Source organism: Lissotriton helveticus, chromosome 7 (assembly GCF_964261635.1).
Source record: "Lissotriton helveticus chromosome 7, aLisHel1.1, whole genome shotgun sequence".
Taxonomy (NCBI): Eukaryota; Metazoa; Chordata; class Amphibia; order Caudata; family Salamandridae; genus Lissotriton; species Lissotriton helveticus.
This window is the reverse complement of record NC_136068.1, coordinates 1,523,897,922-1,523,911,941: the sequence shown is the minus strand read 5'-3', so window position 1 is coordinate 1,523,911,941 and position 14,020 is coordinate 1,523,897,922.

Sequence of the window (14,020 nt, the reverse complement as noted above, 5' to 3'; positions counted from 1 at the left end):
GCACATTTTTTATTGAGGGCTGAAACATGTTGACCATCATTGGATAAAACATATAGTTACACATATAGTACTGCTTATCCACTCACCAGTTTTTAACATACCCAGGAACGCCATGAATACATTTAACAGGCATAATCCAGAGGTATTTTTAACATTCACATTTCACTTCATCACACCCACGTACACCTTAAAACCTGCTCCACTGTATTCAGGTGTCGCAGCACAGCTGTGTAGCATTCGGCTACTCAGCTGGAACCCGATGATGAAGCATGACACCAACCAGGTTGGTGTGCGAGGGTTTTATTAAAAAACCTTAGAGGTGCCAGACATTTCCGCTATTGTCGGGACGTGGACAGCTGTCTATTGGTCCTAGCTCTCCCTTTTATTTTTTAATTCTCAGCGTGCCTTGTTTTAACCCACGGATGAGTAAATTGTGAATTTTTGTTGATGTTTTTCACACTGTGAAATTAATAAAATGTGCTCATTGTACTGTGTTGCCATGCAAATTACCTTTGGTGGTTCTGTTTGCTTGTGGTGCAGCAGCCCAAACCTTCATGTCACGGAACTGCGGGAACTTCATTAAGGATCACATGACTTTGCAACACCTACAGGAGTCATTTGATGCACAAGGATGTGAACGTGTCCGCAATCAGCCTTATTGTGTTGGGCATAGCCATTGAGTCCATTTATGCACCTAACCCGTTGTGAGGCTGAAATCACTTGGGCAAATGATGACAACTTCTCGTCACTAAAATTGGCGCAAAATAGATGTCTCAAAGAAGATGCTATAACACTCTGGATAAGTGGATTGTACAAGTTGCTTTGGTACTCTCAAAATTGGAAAAGCTTTCACTCATAATTGGGATACATCTTTCATTTTTCAAAGGCAAAGTTGTGTAGCTTCTACTGGAAGACTCTGGGAAAGTGTTTTGTGTTTGAGTGCTTTCATTCAACAACATCTTCAGGACCATACTCTATTTGTACCCGATCTGTGTTTAGAGTTCAATTTAACACAGTGGTGTGCCTGGTGTTTTTTTGCTTCTTCTTTTAGGTGCGGTGTCTCGAGTATCAGTTCGGGTACCGGTATACTGTCTCAGATATCAGTTCGGATACTAGTGGGGAGGAGGGGGACTTGCTCATATTTGTCCTCTCTACCACATCTATTTAAGTTATCTGTTAATTATACTGTATTTGCCTGTGCACAGGACTGAAGGGTTGCATCCAAAATGCAGAACGTTACTCCTCCATCTTTCTTGTTAACAAGCCCGAGCAAACCGGTGTTACCATGGGGAAAATGGAAAAAAGTGTTTGCACATTACGCTAGAGTTTGTGGAATGTCTTTGAGTGCAAAAAGGAAAATGCCTTGGTTGATGCAGTGTCTGGGTCCTGAGGGACAAGATGTGTTTGAACATTTACCTGTATTACCATCTGAAGATACTTTAAGTTTGAATGAGTATGAAGTCTGCCTAAAAACACTTAATTTACATTTTCTTCCAAAAGTTTCTAAAGTATTGGAACATTTTCATTTTGGAAGGCATTTGCATAGAAATTATGAAAATGTAGTAGAAGAACACATAACGAAACTAAGAAAACTTGTGCCTACATGTAATTTTGGTAACAACAATGAGAAAAGTTTGAGAGATCAGTTAATGCTAGGGTGCAGCTTAGAGAAGGCAAAATAAAATTTTTGGCTAAAAATAATCCCTCCCTCACAGAGGTTCTGACCATAGCTAGACCACGTGAACATAGGCAAGCAAGTGTGGAGGAAATGAGATAGGACGAGAATCATAATTCCCATCATAATCTGGATCTCTAGAACAATAGTGACAGGGTCTATGTGGTGATGTGTAAGAAAGTAGAAAAAACTCAAGTGAAGAATGTTAAAGGTTTGGATATGTGGCAAATTACTAAGCCTGGGCGGAGTTCGCGGAGTTCCTCTATGCGGAGCCTAGTGCAAAAAAAACTCAGCTGTGCTACGCGGAGCCCCGCGAGCGGCAGAGTTTCTTTAGATAAATGCAGTTCGCAGTGATTTTCATGTGCCAGGTGCTTGTCCGCACTGTAATTTGTAATCATTGCAAACTGCATCATTCACAGCGCCTGCGGGTGCTGCTTCCTTTCCGCCGCTCAAGTAGATTTTTACTCGAGCAGCAGCTTTCTCAATGTGAGCGGGCCGTTTCTCAACGGGAGCAGTCGCGAGCCTATGCGACCACTCGCAATGAGAAACCTGACTGCCCGTATTGAGAAATCTCGCGGGGAGCTTGATTTTCCGTGCTTGCCAACTTGATGCTGACGATAATGAATGAGGAAAAATCTCCCCGGGAAGTGGATTTTCCTCGCTCGCATTCGCCAACTTGATGTTGATGAACGCGAGCCAGTGAAAAACTCCGCTACACAAGTTTTTATGAACACTGCAAGCTACGCGTAACACTGCGTGTAGAAAATTCTGCAACCTCTGTGAGTGGAGCGTAGTTCACTGCCCAGACTTATAAATTACAAAGATTGTCCAGTAGAGAAGGCGGTATGCAAGGCATGTGGTAAAAAAGGGACACTTCACAAAAAGTTGTAAAGCTGGTTCCTTGAGTAAAAAAGTCAGGGAGATTTGCTAATGTGAAGAAGAAGAGTTTACTTGTGATGAGATAGGTCTGCAAGTTTTAGTGGAAGGTATGCCAGGACCCACAGAGGAGGTTCAAATTGAAAATGTGATAATTTGTATGCTGTTTGATTCTGCAGGAAAAATCACATTGATACCTAACAAGTGTTCGAGAAAGAATTGAGAGAAAATTGAAAGTTGTTTAAGGCTGATATTTGGCCCAAAAGGCAATGGTGGTGAGGCTATCAAATTTGTGGCTTATTTGTAAAGTACATTTCTTTTAAGAGAAGTTATACCTCGGGAAAAATCTACATCTCATAAAGAGGGCACTCATTGATAAGCTTGATGGTGTATCTATTCTAGACCCCAATGAAAATTCTACAGTCAGATTGAAAGGGCAAATATCACATAGAGCAGGTTGCTGTCTGTCTATCAGAGTATAAGAAAGACTTTTCCAAGGTGTTTCAAGAGAAGTTAGGATGTTTCAAAGGCTATGTTCATAAGATCAAGTTGAAAGAAAACTATCTACCTCATTTTGGGAAATTTAGAAATGTGACTAGGATGACAAGAGAAGCAATGATCAGTGAACTTCAGAAACGTTTAAAATGGTATAATAGAAGAGGTATATGCACTTAGATGTTAGCTCTGGTTTTTACGGCACGTAATTCCAATGGAAAAGCCAGTCTCTACGTTGATTTGTGGGAATTAAACAAAACCTCTTGGTGGTAGTTTGTTGGACTTATCTTCAGCATACCATCAGGTGAAGTGGCATCATGAATCACAGGACTTGACGCCTTTTGTTACACCTTATGGAACAGTCGCGTTTTTTAGTATGACCGCAGCGTCTGCATAGGGTGTACCAAATACGCTCTGCCGGATTCACGAGATGCAGGGTGTCCCCAGCTGACTTGGGAACTGCAGAGAGTAACAGGTGTTAAAACTGAGCTAACAACACAACATTGCTTACTGGGACTCTTGCAGCTCTCTAAAGATGAGATATAGGTTTGCCCAGCTGGGACTGGTACTTGCCAGACAAGGCTATGCAATTCACTGGGCAACCCCAGCGCCACCAACAGGGAGGAAATGGAGGGCTGATTTACTGGAGTGGGCATTGGCTGAGCAGTGTCAGCTCTGGAAGGTCTGCTTGGAAAATAACACGGAAAGAGACATAGCATCTGGGCCGCATTGGTAGATCTTCTGGGCAAAAGTGGTGAGGTGATAGATGATGCTCTGCCCCGGGCTCACCGGTGGCTGTGGCCGGCCCCAGGGTGGTTGAGTCTCCAGTGAACCCTGGCGATGCCATGACACATCCTTTAGTGACGGCCGATGGCTTGATGGGTAAGTGATGTGAATATTACATACCAGGTTTGAAGGTTAGAGGATTGAGAACTGTTGAACGACCCCTGAGCGCCGCTTCACTCCCCCACCTCCTTTCCCCATGCCCCGACAGACGATCTGTTATGGATGTGTCAGTGGTTGTATATGTGTGCTTGTGTGTTGCTTCCCTATCTTCCCTGCAGCCACCTGCACTTCGATGGGGATGAGATACTCATGCTGGACGACCCCCAACCCCCGCCTTGGGGGGATGGGACAGTACTTTGCTGCAGATCTGTTTGATTATATCTTCTTCTGACTCAGGGCTTAACCCAGATGGGTTAATTTTTATATATTTGTATGTACTGTAACAATGACAAAATATGAACAAATACATTATAAAAAAAAGGTTTTAAGAATGCCATTTGGGTTAATAACTGCAGCCTCTATTTTTCGCAGGATAACGGTGAACATATTGAAATGGGTACCTTGAGTTAAGATATATAAGATGATTTTTTAATATTGGTAACAATATTAATGAGCATGACCAGAGAGTGTATGAAGTCTTATAATGATTCAAGAAAAGTTGCCTATGTTAAAAGCTAAGAAATGCCATTTTCAAATATGTGAACTAGAGTATCTGGGTCACAAAATTACCTCGAAAGGCATTGAACCTGAAGGAGCATTAGAGCAAGTTAAATCATATCTTTACTCATAAATGTAAGAATATGAGATGTTTGTTGAAGAAAGGGTGTTATTTTGTTGGAGTGTGGAGTGTGTCAATACTTTGATACAAAGTTTGGGAAAAGCACCTGTCTGGTGATGACACAGTGATTATGACTGATGTGAGTTCCAAGGGTGTTGATGCAGTCCTTTTAGAAAAGTCTAGTGGGATTGAACACACCATATTGTTAATTTCAAAGAACTTGAGGGTAGCGGAGATAAATTATTCCATAATTCAAAAAGAGGGTTTGGCTGTTGATTGGCCTCTAAATAAATTGCATAAATTTGTTTGGGGCAATAAGTTTGAAATTAAGACAGTTCATCAACCTCTCAAGGAAGTGTTCACAAAGAAAGAAATGGATAATATGTCAGGGAGGATAAAGAAATGAGTAGTGTCCCTGCAGGAGTTTGATTTTTATCGTAAATAATGTACCTGGTGCAAAGAATCTGTATGATTGCTGTTCTCGTGTAATAGGAGGAGATGAAGAAGTTAGTGAAATGGAATTGGATGACAATGATTTTGTTGTGTGTGCCATGAGAGAGGACATGATACTAGAAGATGAATGGATGAGAGAAATTAACAATGATTCAGCTTTACCGGAGTTCACAAGAAGATAAAGGATGGGTGGACTGGAAAGGAGAAAGATCATAAGTATCTAAAGCATTTTTTGAATGTGAGAAACCATTTGTGATGGTTTAGTGTTGTGTGGGTTGAGGTTAGTTCTACTTGTCAATCTAAGGAAAAGTCTAACTGATTTTCCACAAGAAAGGCATCCAGAAATCTCTAAAACCAAGGAAAGGATCAGGGAAAAATACTGGTGGCCAAGAATGGATACACAGGCGGAGAGGTTTGTGATAGAATGTGTTAAATATCTCAACAATTACAAACATTTGAAGTGTAGGTCTCAACCCATGGTGATTAGGAGATTTCCTAAGTGTGGTTGGGAAGATATTTCTCTAAACATTGTTGGCACCATAAAGATCTCAAGTGTAGATAAGTACATCATTGTGTTATTTGACATGTTCTCACCGTAGCCTGAATTTAAAATTACCAATTGTGTGGAATCAAGAGATTACGTTTTGGAAGAGATTTTTAGTACAGAAGGTTTTCCCAATACCATTTTAACAAATAATGGGGTGCAATGTGTTTCAAAGGAATCATGGACATGACATCGACAGTCATAATATCGACCCACCAAATTATCAACACACAAATATCAATAACATATATATCGATATTGTATACTTTTTTTAAATAAATACACAAATATCGACAATAAAATATTGTCAAACATTAACTTCAATATCGACACATAAAATATCTTTATAACTAATATCAAAAACATTAAACAAGCATAGAAAATTACAAAAATCATCGATAACAAAAATATAGACAACACAATTATCGCCAAAAAGAAAATATCAACACCTTAAAAATATTTATAATAACACAATACATATCCCCAAAAATATAAAAAAATCAATAACACACAAATCATATTAAATAAATATAATAACACATATTTTAATTATATTTAAAAATAATAACTTGAACATTATTACAAACACCGAATGAATTCCTCTCTCGAACATTATATATGAAATAAACAAATAGTATTTAACATTAAATACAATACAATTTACAAATAATATACCATAACACTGTTAAAGAAAGAAAGAAAGAAAGAAAAAAGCTCAAACTAAACCTTAATTAGTGTTTCCCATATAAGGAAACAACTGCCAAATAAATTAAAACAATAACTAACAACCATTGAAAAATACATACAATTAAAATACCCCAATAAGATTTAAAGAACAAATAATTAGACACTATATAAACTAAAGAAAATTAAACATTATTTTATTCTACAAAAAGAAAGCCAAGAATAAGGGGAAACTCTGCACGATTGCTTCTGAAACATTGGACTACATTATAGAAAACTCTGATTTCAGCTTCACAAAGTAAGTTAAATATTAATATTAGAACTGTTTAAATTGTTCAGAAAGCACTTTTTATAATAATAATATATATATATTTATTATATCTCCTCTACAGATAATACAGAAGACATTCAACTAACTACAGAAAACTTCAAAATATCAACTTGCAAATAAAGTAATTATAAATCACAATTAAACTAATATAACTACTAAAAATCTCAAACAGAAGCACAAGCTAAGCACAACCCACCCCAACTGAAAACACAGTTAAACAAATCGATTAAAATGACTCTTTTAATTTGCAGCAAATATAAAGAAACACTAAAGACAAGCATCAAAGGCAAACCATCACTGTGCAAAAAATCCAGCAAATTCAACCTTGTAAGTATAAGTTTGTAAATGTGTTTAACAATAAAACAAAATAGAAATACATTTAATATTTTTTATAAACATTTCTCTTAACATTTTAAACATCACCATGACTGAAGGGCCTCATTTCATTGCTTACCAGAAAGGAAATTTTTTATTATGTTATATTGGATATGTTTACACCCAAGAAAAACAAACATGCGACAAATTGACTGGAAATGTGGCAAATATTATTCAAACAAATGTTATGGAGGGCTACAACAAAAGAAACAATTGTATTATATTATAGAGAACATAACTACCCCTCTAACATAGCTGAAAAAAGAAGTTTGAGATGCATTAGAAACTCTAAAAGAAGCTAACACTAGCTCTGAAAAGCCTACCACTGAAATAATAAAAGACATACTCCCTAGAGTATACAGCATATAACTGGCCAAATGCCCTGAATCTCACCATTAAAAAGGATGATAGCTAGAACAATAAAATCAACTGCTACCACCCCACCTGCCCCCAAAACTTTCAGTGAAATAGAAATACCACCTGAACTCACAATGTCACTCGGGGTTAAAGTCCCAGGGTAATGGAACAGAAGAGGGGTATATGCCCAAGTGGTTCCACGTCACAAACTTGCCCCCTCAGCTGGCCTTGTCTTTAGTTAACTCTCTGTCAGGGCGGGTGCGTCCTGTCTGCGGGTCTTACGGGCAGAAACTACAAGACCCAGAATGCAACGGGGTTATAGTGACGATAGAGAGTTAATTCTGGCAGCAGCAAGGGGTGCTTCGTGGGCGCCCCATCCCCCTAAATCCTAATGGAAACTACAGAAACAGGGAGCAGAGGAGGGACTGAAGGCTGAGGGTTGAGGGTGGGGAGGAGAGACAGGAGGGCTGGGGCCAGAGGGTGGGGAGGGGGGCATGTGTGGTGAGGGAGGGAGGTGACAGGAGGGCTGGGGACGGTGGGTAGGAGGGCTGGGGGTCTGTGTGGTGAGAGAGGGAGGGTACAGGGATAAGGAAGGGCTCTCACTGCCCAGCTGTTACCGGCGAGAGGAAGGTAGGAGGGCCAGTGAGTTAGCTTGAGCTTCTTGGCTTAGAACTGCGCTGCGAAGTTTTGGCAAGGAAGAGACAGCTACACCTGTAGTAACTCGAATAAAAATATACAATATGCTAAGAGTGTTGGAAAGAAAAGGAGCAGATCTGAAAAATCTAGCGAAAAAAAGGCTGAAGTAGCTAGTGTAAAGCCAAAGACTAATGACAGTCTCCAGTTGTTCCCTAAAGAAAAGATTGTACGCAGGGGTACAGTGGATGGTTATGGTGGGCTAGAAATGTTTGTATTGTTACCATGTACATAAAATAGGGGAACATCCTTTACAACGCAACTTTTACAACGCACTACCATTACGATGCAACTTTTACAAAGCAAGTTATTACAACGCATTGCGCTGGAGGGGGGCTCTAGGATAGGGAATAGTTTAATTACTATCCAACACCTTCCCTACTATCCACGGGGCCTGGAGTTGAAATAGTAAATTAAACTATTCACTATCCAGCGCCCCCCAACGCAAGTCGTTGTAACGACTTGCGTTGTAAAACCTGCGTCGTAATGACATGCGTTGTAAAAGCATGCGTTGAAACATCATACATCCCATAAAATAGGATGGAAACGTGATGGAGTAGATAGATTGATTGAATCCAACAGCCAGAGAAGGAGACAGGTCAAAGAGCCGGACTAGTGAGGAAAGCTGAAACCCACCTACCCACACCAAAAAAACAAAAAAGGAGACGAAGGCAAAGAAAAAAGACTTACATTTCGCAGAACGGTATCAGCATGTAGCAACGTCAGTTTACCCAAGGTACAGCTTAGGGCCACACCTGGTCACGAAGGGGGTCAAATATAGTAGACTTACCTTACAGCAGAGTAAGCCAGCTAACGGGGGGTGGGGAATATGGAACACAGCACTCGCATCCCAGGCCTGTCAGATGGTGGGGCGCAGAGGACACGCATGGCAGCTTGACTTCATGAACGGGTACTCCGCTCGCCCCTTCAACAGCTAAACAACTCTACCGCCTAAAGTACCAGAATGCGCTTCTCATGCATGCGCGGGGACACGAATGTCTGCATGCACGTAACCCCTCATTATGGTTGGAGTAGTGTGGCTCACTGGTTAGAGGCGGCAGGTCCGAGAGCAGAAGTCGGCCCGGGACCAGGGTTCAATTCCCGTCGCGGCAGGGTCGTGGTCCTTGGTCAGCGGACTCGATAATTCTCGCTTCGGTGCTTACTCTAATCAGGGGTTCCACTTGGGAACTCTGGGCATTAGCTTGCCTAATCTCCACAACGGCCCCACCAATTCCGGGGATGCCTGGCTCCACCTTGGGGACTCCCAGCAAGGGACCATCCCACAGGGAAAGCCAGGACGGGTTCCCCAGAGTTATACAGCACCAGGAAACCTATGGACGGGTAGCAGTGCGCTTTACAAGCTCAAAAACATTTACATTTACATTTATGGTCCATGCTACCTATTTTAGTTGCAATTTCTGCAGGAGGAGGGTGCAGCGTGCAGGAGGGCCTCTCTACGCTGTGTATTTTTCTCTCAGGTTAGATCACTGTGGGAGTTCCCGTCTACGTTCATTGGAGGACTCAACACCACCTGACCAAAAAGGAGGGTGGATGCAGGGAGGAAGGCCTGCGGGTGGATAGGAGGGCTTCAGACCAACTGACGAGGAGTGGGAAGGAAGCGCACGGCAGCGTTTGCAGGATCGCCGAGTGAAAGCAGGCTGGGATCCAAATGCCTGTTGCATTTATTGCAAGGACGAATGCATTCCTGAAAAAGGTCACAAACTTTCAGTTACACAATCCCAGCATGATGAGTGTTGCGCTTCTGACGGCTAACAGCTACAGCTGTTTAATTATGCGAACTGTCATTCAGATACGCGCAGTCTAACACCAGTCACACAGGACGTGGCTGAGGTTGTATTGCTGACTGGTGGGCTCACGTGCAATGCGATTTTTTTCTGGCTGTCCAGCCTCGTTCATCACTTCCATTTCAGCGCTGCGCTTCCCCAGACACACAAACACACACATAGCTTCATTGCTCCGTGGCTGTGTCTATGCCCAAGCCACCTTAATCCCCACCACCTGCATACCCGGTGCCACGCTCTGGGTTCACAGGGGGCGCGTCCTTAGCCTGGCCTTTACTTCTTGCCTCCTCAAAGGCTGCCAACCACAAGCGGACAAGCACAGGAACTGTGCCAACCAGAGAAGGAGCAGGGGGCACTTACAATTTACCGGCAGCCAGTTGCATCTCGGAAATGAAATGAAATGAAAAATTCCACTTATATAGCGCATAACCACCCGGAGTGCGGTGTCCCTGAAGCGGGCAGCGCACTCGGAATCAAAGTAATAACAAAAAAAAGTAAATAAACGGAGCGCGGTGTCCCTGAAGTGGGAACCGCGCTCGAAATGAAAGTAATAAAAAAACAGTAGTGGTGCGCGCGCACCACAGAGGAGCGGGGGGAGGGAGCGTGGCAGCGAGGCGAACATGCGCTGCTGCTTGTGCTGGCCACCGGTGGGAATGGGTGGAGCAAAGGGAATGGGCGCCATTGCCCAATTGCGTGCTGTATTTATTTTAAAAAAGCACGCAAAAGTCAATAACAGCAGGCGAAAGCAAAACCACACACCACTTTCTAAAGCCCGTACAAGAGGTCTCGTGCTGCGCGAGCACTGCTGCTCACTTCAACGCTAGGCGCGAGTCCTAAAAACTACCCCTCACACAGCAATACAAGGTTCTTACTACCATTTTAACCAATGCATATGGAGACACCTCCAAAAATCTACACTTAGGGGTCGATTCCGAACTTGCTCGGAAGGTCGTCCCAGAGCCATCAGTAACCTTAATTTCCGACTGATACTTTCTGGGAGCCAGTCCATCCAAACGAAGAAATACAATGCGCAAATGTCTCCAATACCCGAACGACGTGTACACGCCAAATCCAGCAACATTTTTCGTACGAACAGGCTCTGTAAGCGCTGAATGGAGTTGTCTGGAGGCATTTCCAAAGCAGTTTCTGTCCGGCAAAGTACGATGCGTACTTCCTACGCGCCGAACAGGTCGCCACCTCCAGCACATTAGAGCATCCGGAAGAGCTGTACTTCAGCCCCGATTTGCGCCATAACACGATCACTGCGTATGAGACGAAGCAGCCATGTATCCGATCGCGCATGTCATCCCCATACTGTACCCTTACGGTCGATTCAACAATCGTAACTGACATGTTCATCACAGATGGTAAGTCAGACACCTACCACACACAAAAACGTCACAACGCCGCGAAAGGCAACACCCCCTTAGCATTGGGCACCCCATAGAGGGAGGATGTCTATCACTTCCAGCATTGTCCACCCCATAGGGGGTGGGTGTCTATCACTCCCAGCATTGGCCACCCCATAGGGGGTGGATGCCTAAGACTACCAACATTCACTGGCTGTAGGGGGGTGGATGTCTATCACTACCAGCATTGGCCACCCCATAGGGGGTGTATATCTATCACTCCCAGCATTGGCCACCCCAAAGGGGTGGATGTCTATCACTCCCAGCATTCTATACCTATAGGGGGGTAGATGTCTCTCACTACCAGCATTCTCTACCTATAGGGAGGTGGATGTCTATCACTACCAGCATTGGCCATCTCATCGGGGGTGGATGTCTATCACTACCAGCATTCTATACCTATAGGGGGGTGGGTGTCTATCACTACCAGCGTTCTTTACCTATAGGGGGTGGATGTCTATCACTACCAGCATTAGCCACCCCATAGTAGGTGGATGTCTATCATTACCAGCATTAGCCACCCCATAGGGGGTGGATGTCTATCACTACCAGCATTGGCCACCCCACAGGGGGTGGATGCCTAACACTACCAGCATTGACCACCACATAGGGGGTGGATGTCTATCACTACCAGCATTCTCTACCTATAGGATGGTAGATGTCTATAACTACCAGCATTAGCCACCCCATAGGGGGTGAATGTCTGTCACTTCCAGCATTGGCCACCCCATAGGGGGTGGATGTCTATCACTACCAGCATTCTCTACCTATAGGTGGGGTGGATGCCTATCTCTACCAGCATTCTCTACCTATAGGAGGGTGGATGTCTATCACTACCAGCATTGTTCACCCCATAGGGGGTGGATGTCTATCACTACCAGCATTGTCTACCCCATAGGGGTGGATGCCTATCTCTACCAGCATTCTCTACCTATAGGAGGGTGGATGTCTATCACTACCAGCATTAGCCACCCCGTAGGACGTGGATGTCTGTCACTTCCAGCATTGGCCACCCCATAGGGGGTGGATGCCTATCACTACCAGCATTCTCTACCTATAGGTGGGGTGGATGCCTTTCTCTACCAGCATTCTCTACCTATAGGAGGGTGGATGTCTATCACTACTGGCATTGTCTACCCCATAGGGGGTGGATGCCTATAGCTCCCAGCATTCTTTACCTATAGGGGGGTGGATGTCTATCACTACCAGCATTCTCTACCTATAGGGGGTGGATGTTGTCTATCACTACCAGCATTCTCTACCTATAGAGGGGTGGATGCCTATCACTACCAGCATTCTCTACCTATATTAGGGTGGGAGGGGTGGGGGTGGATGCCTATCACTACCAGCATTCTCTACCTATAGGGGGTGGGTACCTATCACTACCAGCATTCTCTACCTATAGGGGGTGGATGTTTATCACAACCAGCATTAGCCACCCCATGGGATGGATGTCTATCACTCCCAGCATTGGCCACCCCATAGGAAGTAGACGGCTATCACTCCCAGCATTGGCCATCCCATAGGGGGCGGATGCCTAACACTACCTGCATTCTCTACCTATAGGGGGAAAGATGTCTATCACTTCCAGCATTGGCCACCCCATAGGGGGTGGATGCCTAACACTACCAGCATTCTCTACCTCTATGGGGTGGATGTCTATCACTACCAGCATTGGCCACCCCCTTGGGGGTGGATGTCTATCACTCCCAGCATTCTCTACCTATAGGGTGAGGGATGTTTATCACTACCCGCATTAGCCTCTCCATAGGGGGTAGATGTCTATCACTGCTAGCATTCTCTACCTATAGGGGGTGGATGCCTATCACTACCAGCATTCTCTACCTATATGGGGTGGATGTCTATCACTACCAGCATTGGCCACAGTATAGGAGGTGGATGTCTATCACTACCAGCATTCTCTACCTATAGGGGGGTGGATGTCTATCACTACCATCATTGTCCACCCCATAGGGTTGGATGTCTAACACTCCCCCAAGGTGGTAATGTAAATTTGTCAACCATATAGTGGATTTGGGATATAAACCCACCAACATTGTAGTGACAAAAAGGTGAATGTAGGGTTCAAGCCCCCAGCGTTGTTAACCATATAGTGGATTGCGTATAAACCCGACAACACTGTAGTGACAAAAACTTGAATGTGGGTTCAAGCCCCCAGCATTGTCAACCATATAGTGGATTTGGGGTATAAACCCACCAACACTGTAGTGACAAAAAGGTGAATGTGGGGTTTAAGCCCCCAGTACATTCAAGCAATCATGTAGTTTTTGGTGCCAAAACACACAATCAATGTAGTGATGAAGTAGTGTTTGTGTGCCAAACAACAAAAGAACTGTTCAGTCAAGCATTGTTGTGTGTGTTACATCCCCAGCCATGTCCAGGCAATCAGTGCTATTGGAGGGTAACACTGCCACCAATGTTCATTTGGACAATGTAACATGTGACCATCCAAAATTCATAAACATACATTTTTGTCACAAGCAGACACAAATACAAAAGGATTCAATCTGAAACAACAGCATTGATGAGATCCAGTACCACACTGTGGCAACAAGGTGAAATGTAAAACATAAGGGATGTGCAAAGTGAAGATGAAGGAGTCCCAGGGCCAGTAGAGAAAATAACTAAACTGAACATCCACTCAATGCCATTCAGACACAGTCGAAATACATGGGTGAAGATGCACAAAGACATTCAACCAGTCACACACTGCAGAACAAACACATCTGTGTGAGTGTTTA